We start from the raw sequence: 12084 nt of genomic DNA on the forward strand, positions 1-12084 counted from the left end.
CTTTTATTTCTATTATGTATTATGTTTTTACCGATTAGATAAATGTGATACCAGACGAAATTTTTATTGACACGTCTAGATACTTTAGTATATACAATTATACGAATAAATAAATAATTTTAAGAGCATTTTAAAAAATTCTGTTATGAGTGCATTAAATCGTATTTTTAAGGCGTTATTCTTGTTTTACAGAGCATTTTAAGTCCGTTCCCTACTAATTAGATACTATGTACTCACAAAAATATAATTGGAAAAAAAAATAGTAGAACTAATATAAAAAAAAAAAAATGTGATACTAGTAATCAACCCCTCCCCCATACAAACTGCACCGATAACACGTGAATTATTATTGGATTCTGCGCCTTTATCTTCTCTACCTGGGCTACAATCAATTGGTCGTTTGGTAAATTAGTCGTTTTAAAAATAATATGTTTATTATATAAAAATAAAATGTTGTCTAAATTTTTCTTAAAATATATGTAATAATATGTGTGAAAATAAATTTAAATTATAAAAAATAATATGAATAAAAAGTATTATAATATGTTATAAGCTATTTATAAAATGTTCTATTATTAAATGTTTTACATATTGTATTTATCTTCTCAGCGGTGTCATTATATTTCTTCCGTTTTCTAGGAATTTCTGCTCCGGTACAATATTGTCAATATTGGACCATTTTTAGACGGTTTAGATTTTTTTCTTTTTGTAAGAATTATAAATTTTCAAATGTTAAAGATAATAGAGTTTAATATAAATAAAAAACCATTTTGCCATCCTTCTATGGAATTATTGGTTTTTGGAAAGTTATATTATTTATTAGAATAGCAATTTCAAATTGTATTAATCGAATATTTTGGATTTTTTCTTTTCTTGTTTCTATCCATTAATAATATTGTCCAATAATACCGCCATACTGGCTGTAAATTTGTACACACTATTATTCAACTTATTATCGCAAAATGTATAATAATGATTATTGTCCATTTGTACCTATACATAACGTTGTATGTTTCGCGACGAAAATATACTTTAATCAATTTACCAAACGACCAGTTGTATATGACCAATTGACGTACTCTATCTACCTATACAATAATTTAATTTACGTTAGTTTTTTTACACCGATACACCAATAACCGTAGGCCATAGCAGCCATAGATTCTTCTCGTCCAAATAATACTAGTTCACGAATATCGCTTAGTACTATCCTTTAACATTTAGCCAAAGCTTGCATAAATATTTATTTTATATTTTAAAAAAATCCTATAAATTATACATTATGTATTATATTAAGCTCATTAAATTGAATTTTTGTCACTTGTCAATTTTTTAAAAACACGACATAATCATGATCTCTAATTAAAACTCATTTAGGTATTTGTTTGATGTAATTAAAAGCACAATCAAAGTAATTTATTCTGGTGATATTATAGACCCAAATCTGAAGGCCCTGCGACATACAAATCTATTTGAAAATGAATATTTTCAGACAAAAGTCAATTAAATGACCGAATAATTAGTTACATTCCGACAAATCTCGTTTTACTCTATAATCATTATATATGTCGGCATTGGAATTTTGCACATGTGCCTATAACCTTGCGAGGTAATGGAACAATATAATAGGTAGAATGAATAACTGAATATTAAAATACTATAATAACAAAATATGTAGAAACAAATACACAAACAATATAGTTTAACTGAATATTATTATAGTACTATATACAAGGTAATCCATTTAAATGTCTATGTCTACACTCATTATTTTACGTCATTGTAAAATAACGTTGTTTAAAGAAAATATTTTTTTAAATTTTGATCATTTTCTAAAATTCAATTTTTTTGATTAACAACACAAATTTTAATTTCATAGTTCTAAGTAGAATATTTTTTGGCGTTCTTTAATGTATAAAAATTAATATCAGATTATATAAAAAAAAGTATTTCAAAAATTTACAAAATCGAAAAAATGAGCAAAGAATCTTAAATGGGTCACCTTGTATAATAAATTGTTATATTATTAATAATAATATTAAGTACCTATTTTACCTACACTTATTAATCTGTGCAGAAAGGTAAATGTATTAGTTTTATAAAAATGTGTTGTTTTTTTTTTGTCTAAACACGATAATTATATCAGAAAAAATAGTTCGGTAATAACCTTTGATTTTGGTTCTGCTATAGTAAATAGAATCTTATTGATATTTGAATAGGTTAAAAAATTACGATCACTTTTCAATTTTCATAATAATCAAAAACAAAACAAAAAAACAATAAAGGAAAAACGGAAATTTTCAAGCAAACCCTGATTTCAACAAAATTGGGTTTGTTTTATTGTTGAAATAATTTAAAAACAAATTACTACTTATTGATGGAGACTTTTATTCATATTTGTATTGTCTAGATATTATAATATCATACTTTTTTTTAAATAAAACCCATCAAAGGCTTTTTTATTATAACCATCAATGATCTTCAACAATATAATATTTTAATGATGTACATAAATATATATACAAAAACATATTTGAGTTATCAATCCCAGTGGAGAGGGCATGGGAAATAATAATATTATATAAATACAATATTTCTCAAAAATGGTCCATACTGAAACCAAAAAATCTAAACTAAATCTACAACTATTATAGTTTTTTACAATTATGTAAGTTATAGATTTAAATTTATGAATTTATTAATGACATACCTGGATTATTAGTGAAAGTTATAATAATGTAATAATATATATATATATAAATAAAAATAATACTAATGAGGAGGTCTGAGGTCTTGTATATTATATTAATAACGATCTTCATTTAAAAATCTCTTTAAATATATATATATCTGTAAACTTAAAAAAATTTTTCTTAAATTACTAATATATAAATAATATTTTATTAAGTATATTATTGATAGATTGTAATTTGTAAGATGTAAGATATTATATCAGAAAAATAATATAATATGTTTATTAAACTCCCTTTAATATATGTATAGGCAATAGAATATGCAGTATTACGGGTTATCGCCTTATCAGAAACGATAAATGGAAAATTTACGGGGCAAGCAGAAACATTATATAGTTCTGTAATCTGTATTCTGTTTCTGTAGTCTGAAGTCTTAAGTTGTTTACAAACGTGTCTTATTTGTAATTTCATTTTGTTCATGTATGTTTCATGATTAAAGGTGATAGATAAATATGTATTCCTCGACAAATATTTTCATTCAGATACCTGTAAACTTTAATCAAAAAACAAATTTAATTTTGTTAACAGAGTACACTATTATAGCCATACAAATCATTTATCAAATAGGAACATTATTACCTACCATTATAACTAAAATGTATAGATTTTTGTGTGATAATGTTTAATTATTAAAAAAGTTAGACAATATTTTTATGATAGTCAAATAATGGAGGTAACTAGTAAGTAAACTGTATTAATGTTTGTACATGATAAAATAATTTTAGAAAATTAGAAAAACATAGAATTATACATAAATGACGAAAACAATAAATGTATGGTACTATCCAGAAAACTTATTTATTTAAAAATAAATACATTCAAATAGGTACTTTGTTATTAATATAAAATAGATTAGCTATAACATGCATAAAAAAATAAACAAAAGGATTAAAAATGGTACTTATATAGAAACAAATTCTTTTGAAATATTAACAAGTTACTAAGGTCAAATCTACTTTTTAATTTAAAAAATATCCTTCCTATCTATGCATCTAAAATTGGTCCACAGTAGCATATTTGGTTAAGTATAAAATACTAAATAGTAATTTTGGAGTATACAAAAAGTGACATAAAAATTGTGTATGATAAAAAAACCATTGTTTTCAAATATTTAAGATGTAAAAGAATTGAATGTGTGGAGAATAATTCGCACTATCAGAACGTGTTGCAACTCAAAAAACCATGTTTGGAAAAAACGAGTTTTTTGATTTGATAGCATTGTAAAACAGCTGTAAGACATTATGTAGTCCACGTATCATCATCAAATTTTGGATTCAAATTATCTTAACGTTTATGTATATATTTATAATATCGAGTTAAAAATAATATTATTTCTCGTATAGAACTTAACTTAGTTTTGAGTAAATACAGTAATGTTATAGATATTTTACAACAAATTTCCCAGTTACTACTGTAATAACTTACATTTTTAATCTGAAATGTTTCTATTCTTAAAGAAATCAATCACTTTAATATTGGATATTATATAGGTACTTAATACTTACTATTCTAAGAAGTAAAAAGGGTATGAACCTAAACTAAAAAAAAACTATATGCCTATCATATCTATTCCTTTTAAGTTTCATATCACATTATATTTATTTTACATTTTAAATCAGAATAACTTATCTTTATGTCTCTAGCAGCAAAAGCGTAGGAATAGCTTTTTGCAAAATCTGTTCTTAGTTAACGTCTCTACCTTTAAAATACCTAACTGCCAAATTTTAGCTTTATAGTTTAAGAATTTTTAAAATTCTTAGTAAATGACCTTTCGATGATTTTATGTATATAGATAGGTTATATCATTGGTTATAAATACTAGTATTTATAATCAATGATAATATACAATGGTATATTTAGCTGTATTATTGAATAGTATCTATTTGACACTTTATTAGATAATAATTATAAATTTTTAATTATAAAGTTTTTTTTATGTTTTTTTAAGCTTATCCACCTGCTTAATATTCTTTCTTCAAGTTACCTAATTGTTCATTAATCTAATCTATACTGCGCCAATAAGTATATTTACTTGAGACATAATATTTTTTATAATTTATATACCTTTCTTATAATCTTATTCCGAAATGATTTTTGCATAGAAATAATTAATAAATCATGATGTTGCAGGCGTACAAATAATTGCAAAAATTGCAAATAAAAATGTTTATTCTATTTTCTCTATAATTTTAAAGGATTGTTAACATAAATTAAACTAAATTATAAGAATTTTTTAAAGATTATCATTTAGTTTTAGATAAAAAAAAAAGAATCTTATTTATGTATTGGCTGTATGTACACAATTTAATTTAAAGCAATATGAAAAAATTACTGTGGTCACATATGCAGCTGTTTTCTTAGTTAGTATATATACTATATATGTATTAACATTTTTAATGTTTGTTAAATTTCACCATTTAGCTGATAAAATACTTAATGATGATTTGGTTAATGGTTTTAGGTTATTTCGTAAGATCTCAGGTTTTGGTTCTGGTTTTTAAAAAACTATGAAAAATGGTATTAAAACTGTGATCCTATTGAAACTACAAAACAAATTATAAGGCATATATAATTTATGGTGGTTATACTCATAAAAAAATTGTGAATTTAATTCATCTTCATTCAAATAATTCAAGTAATAAAAATATACTATTAAATATAATGTTATTTTATTATTTATAAGTTTAAATCAATAGATCATCAAATTTATATCATGGTATAATAAAAGTTAAAACTCTTTATTTATATAATTGGTCTGAAAATGATAATTTAGATAATTTTACAAGAATAGAATTAAAATAAATTTATGATTAAATAGTCTGTATACAATAGATGTAAATTAGTTACAAAATGAATTTCTATTGAAAACATGGGGAAAGGAATTCAAAGTTGTACCTCAGAAAATGTTTAAAAGTACAAAAGTAAGCAATGTCTTGCACAATATAAAAACATATTTTGTTTCTATCTTCTCTATATTTATAAATTTAGGGTCTTCTCAAAAGAATCCCTTGCAGAATTTATTACTATCTGCATTAATAACTAATACGTATTTGTAAAATTTTGGCAAATAAAGAAATTTATATATTTCAATCAACTATTGAAAATGCGATTTCTAAAAATAAGAGAAAGTATTTTTTAGATATTTATGCAAGCTTTCAGCCACTAAAAAAATTATCTGAAGAACTTTTGTAAAAAAATTTAGATATACTCGTAATATATATATTTTATTTTAATCTTAGCGCTTAATTACAGAACTATTATAATTAATAATATTTTTTTAGATGTTAAAACCAACTGTCAGGTGTATTATGATTTCCTTTTTAATCAAGGTTAGGTTAGGTTATGAAAACCAAATATGGTAAATATATGTATCACAAAATAATTACAATATTTGAAACTATTACACTTATATCACATTCGTTATTAAATAATATACTCAGAGCATAAAATTAAAAACAACCAAACTTTATGGAGGTTACTTGAATCCGGAAAACCATTTAAATTAATTCCTATTGATTATCCAGTCTTTACATTTTAAAAATTTGAATTAACAATTATTTTCCTAGGCTAAGTTTTTGTATGAATTAAGTACCCAAAATTACCATCAGTTCATTTTACAGAATAATGAAAATGTTATGTGTTACATAACAAAAAAATATATTCCAAATCTTTACTTTGAATCTTTAATAAATTGGGTTAGAACAAATAAAATAAAGTATGACATATTTGTTGTTTTTTTTTTTTTGGACGGAACTAATAAAATTAATTAAAAATATTTTAAAAAAACAAAAAAAGACTTTGAAGTGAAATTAAAACTAAAGTGAAGTATAAATTATATATAAGAGGATGCAACACTCGCATGCATTGCCTGTCCTACAAATGTAAAACATAGCAAATATTATGTTCTGAAGAATATATTTAACTCTTTTATATTTAAAACTACTGTAAATTTACTTATTACCAAATTTAAAATAAGAATATTATCTGGTGAACCCTATTGAGTTTTTATTATAAGTTATTTTTATATCTAATTTTGAAGTGAATTTAAATGTTAAAATTCTAAATTATATATGCATCATAAAATTGTCATATACTAATATGTTTGAATTAGTTTATAGGTAAATTCACTGAAATATTAAGCATAAAAGATTTAAATTAATTATTCAAAACATACAATTTGTCAATTTACTAAGTTATACATTTGTGAGACAGAGACAAATAATGTGGGTTTAACATTCTCTTAATATTCATTTAAAATATTATTTTTTTGTTTGTTTTATTTAATTGTATTAAGTTGTAAGTAATTATTTTTATTTCTTAACTGAAACTATTTATCACACTAGTTTTTTAAATTAATTATACTCTGTAAAGAGAATCTCCTATTTAACAACATTGTAACTGCTGTAGGGGAGTACCAAAGTCTAATTTTCCCTACTTCGTTCTAATTATAAAGGTAAGCTTTCCAAAGACAACTGTACGATTTTACCTACTTATGCTGGGCAACACCAGATGTGTAAATCTGGTAGTGGATGTACAATACCAAAAAAAAATAGATTCACGGTAAGGGTCAGGGTATTCAATTTTGAAACAGAGTATTACAAAAGTTGTAAAAATTAGTCCTTTCTGAACAACCATATAATGAATCACTTTAAAATAAATTGTATAAACAGTATAATGCTCACAATAAATTACATTGTTATAAAATAATTCCACCAGGTATCTAGGCATATAATACATGCCTTTAACAGTGTTATCTTTAAGTTATTAATACAATTTCTTCTTATTATTATTATTATTTTTAGTTGGTAAATTTTTAATACTTAACAATACATTATATTTGGTTATTATAAGTAACATTATCAATATAAAATAAAATAAACAATTTCTTTTATAGATTTAGTATTGTTCATAAATAAAACTAATTTGATTTTTATAAATAAAATATTATTTTATTTTATCATTGACTTAAAATTTATTTTTTAGTTTGAAAATTAAAGAAGAATATTCTAATAAGGTAACAATTACCAGTATAGCGGAAAAAATTATCTACCGTCAAGTAACTATGTCAGTGAATTTGTATTGAAGTGAATATTTTAGAAGGTCTTGGAAGTACTTAAAAACACTTCTTTTTATAATTTTCATATTTTTAACATTTTTGATGTGCACATGCGCAATACAACATACATTTTTTCAAATGGAAACATTACTTTTTACCTACATATTCGGATAAGTTATATTTTTGTTAAACGTGTTTTGTATATAAAGTTATTTTCTATTTACAAAACTGACCAAGTTGGAGAAATAAACATTTGAGTTAATGCATAATTTGTGTTTAACAAAATTTTCACTTATAACTACTGGAAATAATAAAATAAGTGCCAAATAAATGTTTAATTTACGACCTTATCTGTTTACAAATAATTTAATAATATTGTACGTAAGTCTAGATGGATATCTTGAATAAGTGATAATTTTTGTTTAGTTGACTGCTATAATACAATTACAATTTTAATTAATTTAAAAGTGAAAATTGATTTTATTTTTCAGTAGTTTCAATAACGATAAGATAATTAAAGGATTATTGTGTAATTGAATATTGAACCACGCTATAAATTCCAACCTACATATAGAATCTCCTGTGTTCAAATGTTAGACAAAATTGATTTTATATGGGTGCATTCTGTATTTTTTAGAATTTTTTTGGACATTATCATATGAAACTCTAATTACGATATTATTAAATTATTATTATTTGTAATAAGTGTATAAGTACTTATACTTATTGTACTTATGGTGTATAAGTGTTGAAAATTTGAAAATCACAATAAATGTGTATTCAAGTACCCCCTAGGTCCTCAAAAATATTTACTTCTCAATACAAGGTAATCCAGCTGAGATATTTAGTGGTACCTTAAATCCTAATCACACTGTATATAGTATACAAATAGTTGTGTAGTTTAAAATGTGAAGTAAAAACTTACAACAGTAAGCTCTAATTGTTAAACTTATACTCTGCTACTCCTATGATTTTTAATATCACCCTAACAACATTGTTACTCAGGTGATTGAATACTGTATTATTTTATTACCATTTTAGCTATTGAATCCTGTGCATATGTTGCTTCATCGTATTACATTAAATGCAGGTACAGTGGTGTTGATTATCCTCACTAATTGAGACCGAAGGAGTATGGATAAAAGATTTATATAGATAACCAAATAATGATTACAAATATACAATGAACATAATTTAAATGTTTTATATGATTAAAACTTAATTACTGTATGTAATATGTATATCACATAAGTACAATATCATTAAATAAATTTATATGTATTGTTAATACATAATATAAACAATTACAGCCATAAATACTTGTACCACGGATATTAAAATTCAAAATTGTTGAAAATTTATTAAACTTTAAACTTTGCTACTAAATTCTCAAAATACAAAAATCTACTTCAAACTATAATCAAAAAAGCATGTATTCTACAATATCAAAATTTTGCGAGTAAATTCAAATACAAAATCTACTTGGCGTATTATTAATGATATTACTGAAAATAAAAATAAACCCAAAATTCCTATTGCCTCGCTTTATAGTAAAGATCATAAAATAGTTGACGATAAATTTGAAATTTGTAATATTCTTAATGATTATTTTACCAATGTTGGTGAGAATATGTAAAAAAAAATTTAAAAAAATGTTTTTCATAAATCAGATTGGGAGTTTTTAATTAATAAATGTCACATGAATGAACCAGCTATTTGAACTTATTAAAAGATGAATGTTCATATTGTTATAATAAAAGTAACTCATAGGTTTAATTTGATGGATATTTATTAACACATTAATTACTCATAAAAAAAAAAAAACCAGCGACACAGTGTTAAACAATAGACCACCCGAGTCGTTCGCACAATGTAGACTAACTGTCCTTCTACCATGACAATCATATTTCATTATTGATAACAATATTATGAATATAGAATGACAAATTATTTTTTTAAAAGATCATCCAAACTAATATCATTACCTCTCCTCTTTAATATTTAATAAGGCTATCGAATGTGGGGTTTATCCTGATTATTTTAAAAAATGTATTATTATTCCTTTATTAAAAGCAGGTGATAAGAACGATTGTGGCAACTATAGACCAATTTCACTTTCATTATCTATTAGGTAGTGAAAATTTTGAGAAATTTTTAAAAAAACGTTTGTATAACTTTTTAATAAAAATAATTTTTTTCCAAAACATCAATATGGTTTTCAATCAGGTAAATCAACAATTGATGCTTTAGTCCGAGAAGATAAATATATAAGAGAAAATTTAGATAATAGTAATAAAGTAATGGGTATCTTTCTTGGTCTGAAAAAAGTATTTGATTCGGTAAACCATAATATTCTAATCAATAAGATTGAATACGCTGGTGTCTGTGGTAAAGCACTTGATCTATTCTCTTCGTTTTTAGTTGGAAGATATCAGGTTATTAGAGTTGTTAATGTTTGGAGTAATTTTTTATCAATTAACTATGGAGTCTCACAAGATACAGATTTAGGACCTCTATTTTTTTATAATCTATACAAATGGTTTATTTGGCTTAAATTTAAATGCTAAAATAATAAGTTTTGCTGATGATACCTTAATTTTGGTCAGTGGTGCCTCAAAGAATATAGTTAATATAATAATATATTAGCTACACTCACGTTAGAAACTATTAATAACTGGTTTGTAAATAATTTACTTGAACTCAATATTAAAAAATAAAAGTATAATATGTTTTTTGAAATTTATAAAAATAAAAGTTTAATATACAATCCATTAGTGTTACACAATTCAAATTGTAATAGGTTCTTACTCCTTAGATTCTTGTGAATGTGATAAGCTTGAACATGTTGAATCAATTAAATACCTTGGGGTGATTTTTGATAGAAATTTGAGGTGGATTTTACATATTAATCATGTAGTTAGTACAGTACAAAAATTGTTTTATAAATTTAAATTGTTAAAAGATATCCTCAACTCCAAAACCTTGCGTACAGTCTATTTAACACTTATACAACCTATTATTAGCTATACCATTATTGTTTGGGGAACTGCATCAAAGTTTACTTTAAATCTGCTTACTATTACATTAAACTCACTGTTGAAATTTATACTATTGAAATTGTATGATATTCATTTAGACGACCTTTACAGTACATTTAATGTAAGAAACCTCAATGGCTTATATACATGGAATATCCTTGATTATATTTTTAATTTAGATTCAAAAAATAATTACCATAGCTATCAGTAAATCTGAATATGCCAGTAACCCATAAAGAATTTGGTAGAAAAATGGTTATTAATGTCGGTATTCGTTTTTTGTATTATGCTTAATATTAATTTAAAATCATATAAAAATATTTAAAACATCTAAATCTAAATCATATTATATTATAAACAAAAACTTGTAATTGTATTTTCCTTCTATTACATTTATCTAAATGAAATATGTTTTTTTTTATAAAATGTAATACCTTAATAATAATATAAATATAATAGGTATGTATATTATAAATAATAAATTGTAATATGTTAGTATTGTATTGAATTTGCTGCACCCACCAAAGCTATGCTTTTGGGGCGGCGTCATTAATTGTTTTATTCTTATTTATTGTTATCTTTATGTATGTAAAATATTATTTTGAAAATAAATTATTATTATTATTATTATTTAAATTTAAAAATATAAAACAAAAGACAAACATATATTTTTTTTCAAATAATATGTAATGCGGATAATTGATAAGCCAAATTAATTACTTACGAATAATTGATGATCCACTGTAAAAAGTTTCTAGGATCTGTAAAATACTTAGATAACTTAGATAACATAATTATGTTAGTAAATATATAACATTGTTGCACAAGTTATATCTCAATACTTAACTATTTTCCACTACAACATGTTGAATTTAAATGATCCAACTTGTTCTAATAAGGTATATCATTTTTTAAATATTTGTATAATATTTCTGAGGCCACTAACATGACGTGTTAACTATTTGCATATTATGTTTGATCGAAAATTACTGAATAGGTTAGTTATGAATATTTATGATACCTATATAATGTAACAACAAATTAACTAAATTTGTGACTTACAAATTAAGTAATTTTTATTATAATCAATATTTTTAAATTTAAATTGTATAATTTACTGACATTCAAACTTAAAGTATATATTTATTTTTAACAGAAAATAAAAAATTTAAAATTTATTTACATCTTTAGAGAAAAATTAAAAGTAGCTTTAAATTTGTATAATGTATAATTTAAT

The sequence above is a fragment of the Rhopalosiphum maidis genome, chromosome 3, assembly GCF_003676215.2.
Source record: "Rhopalosiphum maidis isolate BTI-1 chromosome 3, ASM367621v3, whole genome shotgun sequence".
Taxonomy (NCBI): Eukaryota; Metazoa; Arthropoda; class Insecta; order Hemiptera; family Aphididae; genus Rhopalosiphum; species Rhopalosiphum maidis.